The following is a 14,265-nucleotide window of genomic DNA, read 5'->3' on the forward strand; positions in this document are numbered from 1 at the left end:
TTTTAAATTGTTATGGTATTTTTAAAATGTAACATCTTTTTTTCCAGCTTATTGCATTTTTTAATTAAATAATTTGAGTTTTACTTTAAAAATGGTAAAATCTGAATAAGAAATTATTTAGCTTGTGGCTTGTTGGTCTGGGTGTATGATTTTTGCTTTGAGTGGAAAAGGCACCAGGTTCATATCCTGGATTAGCCTGTTTTCTCAGGTTCTTTAAAAGTGCTTAGTTCTATTATCTGATAGTATTTTAAAATACTTACTAATGTATTCCAACAGTTTCACTTCCAATTTCATTAGTATACATGAAAGATGCATGAACAGTTGGCTCGTTGGTCTAGGGGTATGATTCTCGCTTAGGGTGCAAGAGGTCCCGGATTCAAATCCCGGACGAGCCCATATTCTCAGATTCTTTTAAATCCCATGGTTCCATTATCTGATTGATGTCAAAAGCATCAAGTGAATTTTGCTTTTGAAAATCCATAAAAAAATATATACTTATGCATATTTAGTAAACTGTCAACCATTTGGTGGTATATTGGGTATACTGTAGATTCCATTTTGTCTAAGTAACCTTGAGTGGCTTCAAAGAAGTCTCATTTTGACAAATAAAAAACTATCAAAATGAAATTACAGGTTTTTATCTTACCCTGCTTTTTTCTAAGAAACAATGAGTGGCTTAAAAGAATAGTCTCTTTTTGACAAACAAAAAGGTCAACAATTAATTGCAGGTTTTTGTTTTTTTCTTTCTTCTTGGTCTGTATGCTTAAGTTGCACACAGTATGAGACAAGTCTTAGGTTCAAACTATCAGAAAAGTTCAAACTCTATAGGAACCCCTAAATCTTGGCACTGAACTTTCCAAATATGCATACTTGGACAAAAATGTACCTTAAGGAAACATTTTAGCTATGCTACCAAAACATTTTTAAATTGTTATGGTATTTTTAAAATGTAACATCTTTTTTTCCAGCTTATTGCATTTTTTAATTAAATAATTTGAGTTTTACTTTAAAAATGGTAAAATCTGAATAAGAAATGATTTAGCTTGTGGCTTGTTGGTCTGGGTGTATGATTTTTGCTTTGAGTGGAAAAGGCACCAGGTTCATATCCTGGATAAGCCTGTTTTCTCAGGTTCTTTAAAAGTGTTTAGTTCTATTATCTGATAGTATTTTAAAATACTAATGTATTCCAACAGTTTCACTTCCAATTTCATTAGTATACATGAAAAGCATAAACAGTTGGCTCGTTAATCTAGGGGTATGATTCTTGCTTAGGGTGCGAGCAAGCCAGGGTTCAGATCTCGGACAAGCCCAACTTCTCAAGTTCTTTTAAATCCAATGGTTCCATTATCTGATTGATGTCAAAAGCATCAAGTGAATTTTGCTTTTGCCAATCCATCAAAAAAGTATATACTTAAGCATATTTAGTTAACTGTCAACCATTTGGTGGTATATTGGGTATACTGTAGATTCCACTTTGTCTAAGTAACCTTGAGTGGCTTCAAAGGAGTCTCATTTTGACAAATTAAAAACTGTCAAAATAAAATTACAGGTTTTTCTCTTACCTTGCTTTTTTCTAAGAAACAATGAGTGGCTTAAAAGAATAGTCTCTTTTTGACAAACAAAAAGGTCAACAATTAATTGCAGGTTTTTGTTTTTTTCTTTCTTCTTGGTCTGTATGCTTAAGTTGCACACAGTATGAGACAAGTCTTAGGTTCAAACTATCAGAAAAGTTCAAACTCTATAGGAACCCCTAAATCTTGGCACTGAACTTTCCAAATATGCATACTTGGACAAAAATGTACCTTAAGGAAACATTTTAGCTATGCTACCAAAACATTTTTAAATTGTTATGGTATTTTTAAAATGTAACATCTTTTTTTCCAGCTTATTGCATTTTTTAATTAAATAATTTGAGTTTTACTTTAAAAATGGTAAAATCTGAATAAGAAATGATTTAGCTTGTGGCTTGTTGGTCTGGGTGTATGATTTTTGCTTTGAGTGGAAAAGGCACCAGGTTCATATCCTGGATAAGCCTGTTTTCTCAGGTTCTTTAAAAGTGTTTAGTTCTATTATCTGATAGTATTTTAAAATACTAATGTATTCCAACAGTTTCACTTCCAATTTCATTAGTATACATGAAAAGCATAAACAGTTGGCTCGTTAATCTAGGGGTATGATTCTTGCTTAGGGTGCGAGCAAGCCAGGGTTCAGATCTCGGACAAGCCCAACTTCTCAAGTTCTTTTAAATCCAATGGTTCCATTATCTGATTGATGTCAAAAGCATCAAGTGAATTTTGCTTTTGCCAATCCATCAAAAAAGTATATACTTAAGCATATTTAGTTAACTGTCAACCATTTGGTGGTATATTGGGTATACTGTAGATTCCACTTTGTCTAAGTAACCTTGAGTGGCTTCAAAGGAGTCTCATTTTGACAAATTAAAAACTGTCAAAATAAAATTACAGGTTTTTCTCTTACCTTGCTTTTTTCTAAGAAACAATGAGTGGCTTAAAAGAATAGGCTCTTTTTGACAAACAAAAAGGTCAACAATTAATTGCAGGTTTTTGTTTTTTTCTTTCTTCTTGGTCTGTATGCTTAAGTTGCACACAGTATGAGACTAGTCTTAGGTTCCAACTATAAGAAAAGTTCAAACTCTATAGGAACCCCTAAATCTTGGCACTGAACTTTCCAAATATGCATACTTGGACAAAAATTTACCTTAAGGAAACATTTTAGCTATGCTACCAATACATTTTTAAATTGTTATGGTATTTTTAAAATGTAACATCTTTTTTTCCAGCTTATTGCATTTTTTAATTAAATAATTTGAGTTTTACTTTAAAAATGGTAAAATCTGAATAAGAAATTATTTAGCTTGTGGCTTGTTGGTCTGGGTGTATGATTTTTGCTTTGAGTGGAAAAGGCACCAGGTTCATATCCTGGATTAGCCTGTTTTCTCAGGTTCTTTAAAAGTGCTTAGTTCTATTATCTGATAGTATTTTAAAATACTTACTAATGTATTCCAACAGTTTCACTTCCAATTTCATTAGTATACATGAAAGATGCATGAACAGTTGGCTCGTTGGTTTAGGGGTATGATTCTCGCTTAGGGTGCAAGAGGTCCCGGATTCAAATTCCGGACGAGCCCATATTCTCAGATTATTTTAAATCCCATGGTTCCATTATCTGATTGATGTCAAAAGCATCAAGTGAATTTTGCTTTTGAAAATCCATAAAAAAAATATACTTATGCATATTTAGTAAACTGTCAACCATTTGGTGGTATATTGGGTATACTGTAGATTCCATTTTGTCTAAGTAACCTTGAGTGGCTTCAAAGAAGTCTCATTTTGACAAATAAAAAACTATCAAAATGAAATTACAGGTTTTTATCTTACCCTGCTTTTTTCTAAGAAACAATGAGTGGCTTAAAAGAATAGGCTCTTTTTGACAAACAAAAAGGTCAACAATTAATTGCAGGTTTTTGTTTTTTTCTTTCTTCTTGGTCTGTATGCTTAAGTTGCACACAGTATGAGACAAGTCTTAGGTTCAAACTATCAGAAAAGTTCAAACTCTATAGGAACCCCTAAATCTTGGCACTGAACTTTCCAAATATGCATACTTGGACAAAAATGTACCTTAAGGAAACATTTTAGCTATGCTACCAAAACATTTTTAAATTGTTATGGTATTTTTAAAATGTAACATCTTTTTTTCCAGCTTATTGCATTTTTTTATTAAATAATTTGAGTTTTACTTTAAAAATGGTAAAATCTGAATAAGAAATTATTTAGCTTGTGGCTTGTTGGTCTGGGTGTATGATTTTTGCTTTGAGTGGAAAAGGCACCAGGTTCATATCCTGGATAAGCCTGTTTTCTCAGGTTCTTTAAAAGTGTTTAGTTCTATTATCTGATAGTATTTTAAAATACTAATGTATTCCAACAGTTTCACTTCCAATTTCATTAGTATACATGAAAAGCATGAACAGTTGGCTCGTTAATCTAGGGGTATGATTCTTGCTTAGGGTGCGAGCAAGCCAGGGTTCAGATCTCGGACAAGCCCAACTTCTCAAGTTCTTTTAAATCCAATGGTTCCATTATCTGATTGATGTCAAAAGCATCAAGTGAATTTTGCTTTTGCCAATCCATCAAAAAAGTATATACTTAAGCATATTTAGTTAACTGTCAACCATTTGGTGGTATATTGGGTATACTGTAGATTCCACTTTGTCTAAGTAACCTTGAGTGGCTTCAAAGGAGTCTCATTTTGACAAATAAAAAACTGTCAAAATGAAATTACAGGTTTTTCTCTTACCTTGCTTTTTTCTAAGAAACAATGAGTGGCTTAAAAGAATAGGCTCTTTTTGACAAACAAAAAGGTCAACAATTAATTGCAGGTTTTTGTTTTTTTCTTTCTTCTTGGTCTGTATGCTTAAGTTGCACACAGTATGAGACTAGTCTTAGGTTCCAACTATAAGAAAAGTTCAAACTCTATAGGAACCCCTAAATCTTGGCACTGAACTTTCCAAATATGCATACTTGGACAAAAATTTACCTTAAGGAAACATTTTAGCTATGCTACCAATACATTTTTAAATTGTTATGGTATTTTTAAAATGTAACATCTTTTTTTCCAGCTTATTGCATTTTTTAATTAAATAATTTGAGTTTTACTTTAAAAATGGTAAAATCTGAATAAGAAATTATTTAGCTTGTGGCTTGTTGGTCTGGGTGTATGATTTTTGCTTTGAGTGGAAAAGGCACCAGGTTAATATCCTGGATTAGCCTGTTTTCTCAGGTTCTTTAAAAGTGCTTAGTTCTATTATCTGATAGTATTTTAAAATACTTACTAATGTATTCCAACAGTTTCACTTCCAATTTCATTAGTATACATGAAAGATGCATGAACAGTTGGCTCGTTGGTCTAGGGGTATGATTCTCGCTTAGGGTGCAAGAGGTCCCGGATTCAAATTCCGGACGAGCCCATATTCTCAGATTATTTTAAATCCCATGGTTCCATTATCTGATTGATGTCAAAAGCATCAAGTGAATTTTGCTTTTGAAAATCCATAAAAAAAATATACTTATGCATATTTAGTAAACTGTCAACCATTTGGTGGTATATTGGGTATACTGTAGATTCCATTTTGTCTAAGTAACCTTGAGTGGCTTCAAAGAAGTCTCATTTTGACAAATAAAAAACTATCAAAATGAAATTACAGGTTTTTATCTTACCCTGCTTTTTTCTAAGAAACAATGAGTGGCTTAAAAGAATAGGCTCTTTTTGACAAACAAAAAGGTCAACAATTAATTGCAGGTTTTTGTTTTTTTCTTTCTTCTTGGTCTGTATGCTTAAGTTGCACACAGTATGAGACAAGTCTTAGGTTCAAACTATCAGAAAAGTTCAAACTCTATAGGAACCCCTAAATCTTGGCACTGAACTTTCCAAATATGCATACTTGGACAAAAATGTACCTTAAGGAAACATTTTAGCTATGCTACCAAAACATTTTTAAATTGTTATGGTATTTTTAAAATGTAACATCTTTTTTTCCAGCTTATTGCATTTTTTTATTAAATAATTTGAGTTTTACTTTAAAATTGGTAAAATCTGAATAAGAAATTATTTAGCTTGTGGCTTGTTGGTCTGGGTGTATGATTTTTGCTTTGAGTGGAAAAGGCACCAGGTTCATATCCTGGATAAGCCTGTTTTCTCAGGTTCTTTAAAAGTGTTTAGTTCTATTATCTGATAGTATTTTAAAATACTAATGTATTCCAACAGTTTCACTTCCAATTTCATTAGTATACATGAAAAGCATGAACAGTTGGCTCGTTAGTCTAGGGGTATGATTCTTGCTTAGGGTGCGAGCGAGCCAGGGTTCAGATCTCGGACGAGCCCAACTTCTCAAGTTCTTTTAAATCCAATGGTTCCATTATCTGATTGATGTCAAAAGCATCAAGTGAATTTTGCTTTTGCCAATCCATCAAAAAAGTATATACTTAAGCATATTTAGTTAACTGTCAACCATTTGGTGGTATATTGGGTATACTGTAGATTCCACTTTGTCTAAGTAACCTTGAGTGGCTTCAAAGGAGTCTCATTTTGACAAATAAAAAACTGTCAAAATGAAATTACAGGTTTTTCTCTTACCTTGCTTTTTTCTAAGAAACAATGAGTGGCTTAAAAGAATAGGCTCTTTTTGACAAACAAAAAGGTCAACAATTAATTGCAGGTTTTTGTTTTTTTCTTTCTTCTTGGTCTGTATGCTTAAGTTGCACACAGTAAGAGACAAGTCTTAGGTTCCAACTATCAGAAAAGTTCAAACTCTATAGGAACCCCTAAATCTTGGCACTGAACTTTCCAAATATGCATACTTAGACAAAAATTTACCTTACGGAAACATTTTAGCTATGCTACCAATACATTTTTAAATTGTTATGGTATTTTTAAAATGTAACATCTTTTTTTCCAGCTTATTGCATTTTTTAATTAAATAATTTGAGTTTTACTTTAAAAATGGTAAAATCTGAATAAGAAATTATTTAGCTTGTGGCTTGTTGGTCTGGGTGTATGATTTTTGCTTTGAGTGGAAAAGGCACCAGGTTCATATCCTGGATTAGCCTGTTTTCTCAGGTTCTTTAAAAGTGCTTAGTTCTATTATCTGATAGTATTTTAAAATACTTACTAATGTATTCCAACAGTTTCACTTCCAATTTCATTAGTATACATGAAAGAGGCATGAACAGTTGGCTCGTTAGTCTAGGGGTATGATTCTCGCTTAGGGTGCGAGAGGTCCCGGATTCAAATCCCGGACGAGCCCATCTTCTCAGATTCTTTTAAATCCCATGGTTCCATTATCTGATTGATGTCAAAAGCATCAAGTGAATTTTGCTTTTGAAAATCCATAAAAAATATATACTTATGCATATTTAGTAAACTGTCAACCATTTAGTGGTATATTGGGTATACTGTAGATTCCATTTTGTCTAAGTAACCTTGAGTGGCTTCAAAGAAGTCTCATTTTGACAAATAAAAAACTATCAAAATGAAATTACAGGTTTTTATCTTACCCTGCTTTTTTCTAAGAAACAATGAGTGGCTTAAAAGAATAGTCTCTTTTTGACAAACAAAAAGGTCAACAATTAATTGCAGGTTTTTGTTTTTTTCTTTCTTCTTGGTCTGTATGCTTAAGTTGCACACAGTATGAGACAAGTCTTAGGTTCAAACTATCAGAAAAGTTCAAACTCTATAGGAACCCCTAAATCTTGGCACTGAACTTTCCAAATATGCATACTTGGACAAAAATGTACCTTAAGGAAACATTTTAGCTATGCTACCAAAACATTTTTAAATTGTTATGGTATTTTTAAAATGTAACATCTTTTTTTCCAGCTTATTGCATTTTTTAATTAAATAATTTGAGTTTTACTTTAAAAATGGTAAAATCTGAATAAGAAATTATTTAGCTTGTGGCTTGTTGGTCTGGGTGTATGATTTTTGCTTTGAGTGGAAAAGGCACCAGGTTCATATCCTGGATAAGCCTGTTTTCTCAGGTTCTTTAAAAGTGTTTAGTTCTATTATCTGATAGTATTTTAAAATACTAATGTATTCCAACAGTTTCACTTCCAATTTCATTAGTATACATGAAAAGCATGAACAGTTGGCTCGTTAATCTAGGGGTATGATTCTTGCTTAGGGTGCGAGCAAGCCAGGGTTCAGATCTCGGACGAGCCCAACTTCTCAAGTTCTTTTAAATCCAATGGTTCCATTATCTGATTGATGTCAAAAGCATCAAGTGAATTTTGCTTTTGCCAATCCATCAAAAAAGTATATACTTAAGCATATTTAGTTAACTGTCAACCATTTGGTGGTATATTGGGTATACTGTAGATTCCACTTTGTCTAAGTAACCTTGAGTGGCTTCAAAGGAGTCTCATTTTGACAAATAAAAAACTGTCAAAATGAAATTACAGGTTTTTCTCTTACCTTGCTTTTTTCTAAGAAACAATGAGTGGCTTAAAAGAATAGGCTCTTTTTGACAAACAAAAAGGTCAACAATTAATTGCAGGTTTTTGTTTTTTTCTTTCTTCTTGGTCTGTATGCTTAAGTTGCACACAGTATGAGACTAGTCTTAGGTTCCAACTATAAGAAAAGTTCAAACTCTATAGGAACCCCTAAATCTTGGCACTGAACTTTCCAAATATGCATACTTGGACAAAAATTTACCTTAAGGAAACATTTTAGCTATGCTACCAATACATTTTTAAATTGTTATGGTATTTTTAAAATGTAACATCTTTTTTTCCAGCTTATTGCATTTTTTAATTAAATAATTTGAGTTTTACTTTAAAAATGGTAAAATCTGAATAAGAAATTATTTAGCTTGTGGCTTGTTGGTCTGGGTGTATGATTTTTGCTTTGAGTGGAAAAGGCACCAGGTTCATATCCTGGATTAGCCTGTTTTCTCAGGTTCTTTAAAAGTGCTTAGTTCTATTATCTGATAGTATTTTAAAATACTTACTAATGTATTCCAACAGTTTCACTTCCAATTTCATTAGTATACATGAAAGATGCATGAACAGTTGGCTCGTTGGTCTAGGGGTATGATTCTCGCTTAGGGTGCGAGAGGTCCCGGATTCAAATCCCGGACGAGCCCATCTTCTCAGATTCTTTTAAATCCCATGGTTCCATTATCTGATTGATGTCAAAAGCATCAAGTGAATTTTGCTTTTGAAAATCCATAAAAAATATATACTTATGCATATTTAGTAAACTGTCAACCATTTGGTGGTATATTGGGTATACTGTAGATTCCATTTTGTCTAAGTAATCTTGAGTGGCTTCAAAGGAGTCTCATTTTGACAAATTAAAAACTGTCAAAATGAAATTACAGGTTTTTCTCTTACCTATCTTTTTTCTAAGAAACAATGAGTGGCTTTAAAGAATAGGCTCTTTTTGACAAACAAAAAGGTCAACAATTAATTGCAGGTTTTTGTTTTTTTCTTTCTTCTTGGTCTGTATGCATAAGTTGCACACAGTATGAGACAAGTCTTAGGTTCCAACTATCAGAAAAGTTCAAACTCTATAGGAACCCCTAAATCTTGGCACTGAACTTTCCAAATATGCATACTTGGACAAAAATTTACCTTAAGGAAATTTTTAGCTATGCTAACAATACATTTTTTAATTGTTATGGTATTTTTAAAATGTAACATCTTTTTTTCCAGCTTATTGCATTTCTTTATTAAATAATTTGAGTTTTACTTTAAAAATGGTAAAATCTGAATAAGAAATTATTTAGCTTGTGGCTTGTTGGTCTGGGTGTATGATTTTTGCTTTGGGTGGAAAAGGCCCCAGGTTCATATCCTGGATTAGCCTGTTTTCTCAGGTTCTTTAAAAGTGCTTAGTTCTATTATCTGATAGTATTTTAAAATACTTACTAATGTATTCCAACAGGTTCACTTCCAATTTCATTAGTATGCATCAAAATGCATGAACAGTTGGCTCGTTGGTCTAGGGGTATGATTCTCGCTTAGGGTGCGAGAGGTCCCGGGTTCAAATCCCGGACGAGCCCATTTTCTCAGGTTCTTTTAAATCCCATGGTTCCATTATCTGATTGATGTCAAAAGCATCAAGTGAATATTGCTTTTGCCAATCCATCAAAAAAGTATATACTTAAGCATATTTAGTCAACTGTCAACCATTTGGTGGTATATTGGGTATACTGTAGATTCCATTTTGTCTAAGTAACCTTGAGTGGCTTCAAGAAGTCTCATTTTGACAAATAAAAAACTGTCAAAATGAAATTACAGGTTTTTCTCTTACCTTGCTTTTTTCTAAGAAACAATGAGTGGTTTAAAAGAATAGGCTCTTTTTGACAAACCAAAAGGTCAACAATTAATTGCAGGTTTTTGTTTTTGTTCTTTCTTCTTGGTCTGTATGCTTAAGTTGCACACAGTAAGAGACAAGTCTTAGGTTCCAACTATCAGAAAAGTTCAAACTCTATAGGAACCCCTAAATCTTGGCACTGAACTTTCCAAATATGCATACTTGGACAAAAATTTACCTTAAGGAAACATTTTAGCTATGCTACCAATACATTTTTAAATTGTTATGGTATTTTTAAAATGTAACTTCTTTTTTTCCAGCGTATTGCATTTTTTTTATTAAATAATTTGAGTTTTACTTTAAAAATGGTAAAATCTGAATAAGAAATTATTTAGCTTGTGGCTTGTTGGTCTGGGTGTATGATTTTTGCTTTGGGTGGAAAAGGCCCCAGGTTCATATCCTGGATTAGCCTGTTTTCTCAGGTTCTTTAAAAGTGCTTAGTTCTATTATCTGATAGTATTTTAACATACTTACTAATGTATTCCAACAGTTTCACTTCCAATTTCATTAGTATACATGAAAAAGGCATGAACAGTTGGCTCGTTGGTCTAGGGGTATGATTCTCGCTTAGGGTGCGAGAGGTCTTGGGTTCAAATCCCGGACGAGCCCATCTTCTCAGATTCTTTTAAATCCCATGGTTCCATTATCTGATTGATGTCAAAAGCATCAAGTGAATTTTGCTTTTGAAAATCCATAAAAAATATATACTTATGCATATTTAGTAAACTGTCAACCATTTGGTGGTATATTGGGTATACTGTAGATTCCATTTTGTCTAAGTAATCTTGAGTGGCTTCAAAGAAGTCTCATTTTGACAAATTAAAAACTGTCAAAATGAAATTACAGGTTTTTCTCTTACCTTGCTTTTTTCTAAGAAACAATGAGTGGCTTCAAAGAATAGGCTCTTTTTGACAAACAAAAAGGTCAACAATTAATTGCAGGTTTTTGTTTTTTTCTTTCTTCTTGGTCTGTATGCATAAGTTGCACACAGTATGAGACAAGTCTTAGGTTCCAACTATCATAAAAGTTCAAACTCTATAGGAACCCCTAAATCTTGGCACTGAACTTTCCAAATATGCATACTTGGACAAAAATTTACCTTAAGGAAACATTTTAGCTATGCTACCAATACATTTTTAAATTGTTATGGTATTTTTAAAATGTAACTTCTTTTTTTCCAGCGTATTGCATTTTTTTAATTAAATAATTTGAGTTTTACTTTAAAAATGGTAAAATCTGAATAAGAAATTATTTAGCTTGTGGCTTGTTGGTCTGGGTGTATGATTTTTGCTTTGGGTGGAAAAGGCCCAAGGTTCATATCCTGGATTAGCCTGTTTTCTCAGGTTCTTTAAAAGTGCTTAGTTCTATTATCTGATAGTATTTTAAAATACTTACTAATGTATTCCATCAGGTTCACTTCCAATTTCATTAGTATGCATCAAAATGCATGAACAGTTGGCTCATTGGTCTAGGGGTATGATTCTCGCTTAGGGTGCGAGAGGTCCCGGGTTCAAATCCTGGACGAGCTCAAGTTCTTTTAAATCCCATGGTTCCATTATCTGATTTATGTCAAAAGCATCAAGTGAATTTTGCTTTTGAAAATCCATAAAAAAATATATACTTATGCATATTTAGTAAACTGTCAACCATTTGGTGGTATATTTGGTATACTGTAGATTCCATTTTGTCTAAGTAACCTTGAGTGGCTTCAAGAAGTCTCATTTTGACAAATAAAAAACTGTCAAAATGAAATTGCAGGTTTTTATCTTACCTTGCTTTTTTCTAAGAAACAATGAGTGGCTTAAAAGAATAGGCTCTTTTTGACAAACAAAAAGGTCAACAATTAATTGCAGGTTTGTTTTTTTTTCTTTCTTCTTGGTCTGTATGCTTAAGTAGCACACAGTAAGAGACAAGTCTTAGGTTCCAACTATCAGAAAAGTTCAAACTCTATAGGAACCCCTAAATCTTGGCACTGAACTTTCCAAATATGCATACTTAGACAAAAATTTACCTTAAGGAAACATTTTAGCTATGCTACCAATACATTTTTAAATTGTTATGGTATTTTTAAAATGTAACATCTTTTTTCCCAGCTTATTGCATTTTTTTATTAAATAATTTGAGTTTTACTTTAAAAATGGTAAAATCTGAATAAGAAATTATTTAGCTTGTGGCTTGTTGGTCTGGGTGTATGATTTTTGCTTTGAGTGGAAAAGGCACCAGGTTCATATCCTGGATTAGCCTGTTTTCTCAGGTTCTTTAAAAGTGCTTAGTTCTATTATCTGATAGTATTTTAAAATACTTACTAATGTATTCCAACAGGTTCACTTCCAATTTCATTAGTATGCATCAAAATGCCTGAACAGTTGGCTCGTTGGTCTAGGGGTATGATTCTCGCTTAGGGTGCGAGAGGTCCCGGGTTCAAATCCCGGACGAGCCTATTTTCTCAGGTTCTTTTAAATCCCATGGTTCCATTATCTGATTGATGTCAAAAGCATCAAGTGAATATTGCTTTTGCCAATCCATCAAAAAAGTATATACTTAAGCATATTTAGTAAACTGTCAACCATTTGGTGATATATTGGGTATACTGTAGATTCCATTTTGTCTAAGTAACCTTGAGTGGCTTCAAGAAGTCTCATTTTGACAAATAAAAAACGGTCAAAATGAAATTGCAGGTTTTTCTCTTACCTTGCTTTTTTCTAAGAAACAATGAGTGGCTTAAAAGAATAGGCTCTTTTTGACAAACAAAAAGGTCAACAATTAATTGCAGGTTTTTGTTTTTTTCTTTCTTCTTGGTCTGTATGCTTAAGTTGCACACAGTATGAGACAAGTCTTAGGTTCAAACTATCAGAAAAGTTCAAACTCTATAGGAACCCCTAAATCTTGGCACTGAACTTTCCAAATATGCATACTTGGACAAAAATTTACCTTAAGGAAACATTTTAGCTATGCTACCAAAACATTTTTAAATTGTTATGGTATTTTTAAAATGTAACATCTTTTTTTCCAGCTTATTGCATTTTTTAATTAAATAATTTGAGTTTTACTTTAAAAATGGTAAAATCTGAATAAGAAATTATTTAGCTTGTGGCTTGTTGGTCTGGGTGTATGATTTTTGCTTTGAGTGGAAAAGGCACCAGGTTCATATCCTGGATAAGCCTGTTTTCTCAGGTTCTTTAAAAGTGCTTAGTTCTATTATCTGATAGTATTTTAAAATACTAATGTATTCCAACAGTTTCACTTCCAATTTCATTAGTATACATGAAAAGCATGAACAGTTGGCTCGTTAGTCTAGGGGTATGATTCTTGCTTAGGGTGCGAGAGATCCAGGGTTCAGATCTCGGATGAGCCCAACTTCTCAGGTTCTTTTAAATCCAATGGTTCCATTATCTGATTGATGTCAAAAGCATCAAGTGAATTTTGCTTTTGCCAATCAATCAAAAAAGTATATACTTATGCATATTTAGTAAACTGTCAACCATTTGGTGGTATATTGGGTATTCTGTAGATTCCATTTTTTCTTAGTAATCTTGAGTGGCTTCAAAGAAGTCTCATTTTGACAAATTAAAAACTGTCAAAATGAAATTACAGGTTTTCTCTTACCTATCTTTTTTCTAAGAAACAATGAGTGGCTTAAAAGAATAGGCTATTTTTGACAAACAAAAAGGTCAACAATTAATTGCAGGTTTTTGTTTTTTTCTTTCTTCTTGGTCTGTATGCATAAGTTGCACACAGTATGAGACAAGTCTTAGGTTCCAACTAAATGAAAAGTTCAAACTCTTTAGGAACCCCTAAATCTTGGCACTGAACTTTCCAAATATGCATACTTGGACAAAAATTTACCTTAAGGAAACATTTTAACTATGCTACCAATACATTTTTAAATTGTTATGGTATTTTTAAAATATAACATCTTTTTTCCAGCTTATTGCATTTTTTTATTAAATAATTTGAGTTTTAATTTAAAAATGGTAAAATCTGAATAAGAAATTATTTAGCTTGTGGCTTGTTGGTCTGGGTGTATGATTTTTGCTTTGGGTGCAAAAGGCCCCAGGTTCATATCCTGGATGAGCCTGTTTTATTAGGTTCTTTAAAAGTGCTTAGTTCTAATATCTGATAGTATTTTAAAATACTTACTAATGTATTCCAACAGGTTCACTTCCAATTTCATTAGTATGCATCAAAATGCATGAACAGTTGGCTCGTTGGTATAGGGGAATGATTCTCGCTTAGGGTGCGAGAGGTCTCGGGTTCAAATCCCGGACGAGCCCATTTTCTCAGGTTCTTTTAAATCCCATGGTTCCATTATCTGATTGATGTCAAAAGCATCAAGTGAATATTGCTTTTGCCAATCCATCAAAAAAGTATATCCTT

General features: G+C 32.6%; 5 non-coding genes across 5 annotated transcripts; all 5 read left to right on the plus strand.

The window, feature by feature from the left end:
* The first annotated feature begins 6,748 nt into the window (after positions 1 to 6,748).
* TRNAP-AGG (transfer RNA proline (anticodon AGG)) lies at positions 6,749 to 6,820 on the plus strand. The gene has a single exon. It is a non-coding gene; the product is annotated as a tRNA-Pro (tRNA).
* Positions 6,821 to 8,584: 1,764 nt separating this feature from the next.
* On the plus strand, positions 8,585 to 8,656 carry TRNAP-AGG (transfer RNA proline (anticodon AGG)). The gene has a single exon. It is a non-coding gene; the product is annotated as a tRNA-Pro (tRNA).
* An 846-nt stretch (positions 8,657 to 9,502) lies between these two features.
* Positions 9,503 to 9,574, plus strand: TRNAP-AGG (transfer RNA proline (anticodon AGG)). Its single transcript has one exon. It is a non-coding gene; the product is annotated as a tRNA-Pro (tRNA).
* Positions 9,575 to 10,425: 851 nt separating this feature from the next.
* Positions 10,426 to 10,497, plus strand: TRNAP-AGG (transfer RNA proline (anticodon AGG)). The gene has a single exon. It is a non-coding gene; the product is annotated as a tRNA-Pro (tRNA).
* A 1,759-nt stretch (positions 10,498 to 12,256) lies between these two features.
* TRNAP-AGG (transfer RNA proline (anticodon AGG)) lies at positions 12,257 to 12,328 on the plus strand. The gene has a single exon. It is a non-coding gene; the product is annotated as a tRNA-Pro (tRNA).
* The last annotated feature ends 1,937 nt before the right edge of the window (positions 12,329 to 14,265 follow it).

Source organism: Pseudophryne corroboree, chromosome 3 (genome assembly GCF_028390025.1).
Source record: "Pseudophryne corroboree isolate aPseCor3 chromosome 3, aPseCor3.hap2, whole genome shotgun sequence".
Taxonomy (NCBI): Eukaryota; Metazoa; Chordata; class Amphibia; order Anura; family Myobatrachidae; genus Pseudophryne; species Pseudophryne corroboree.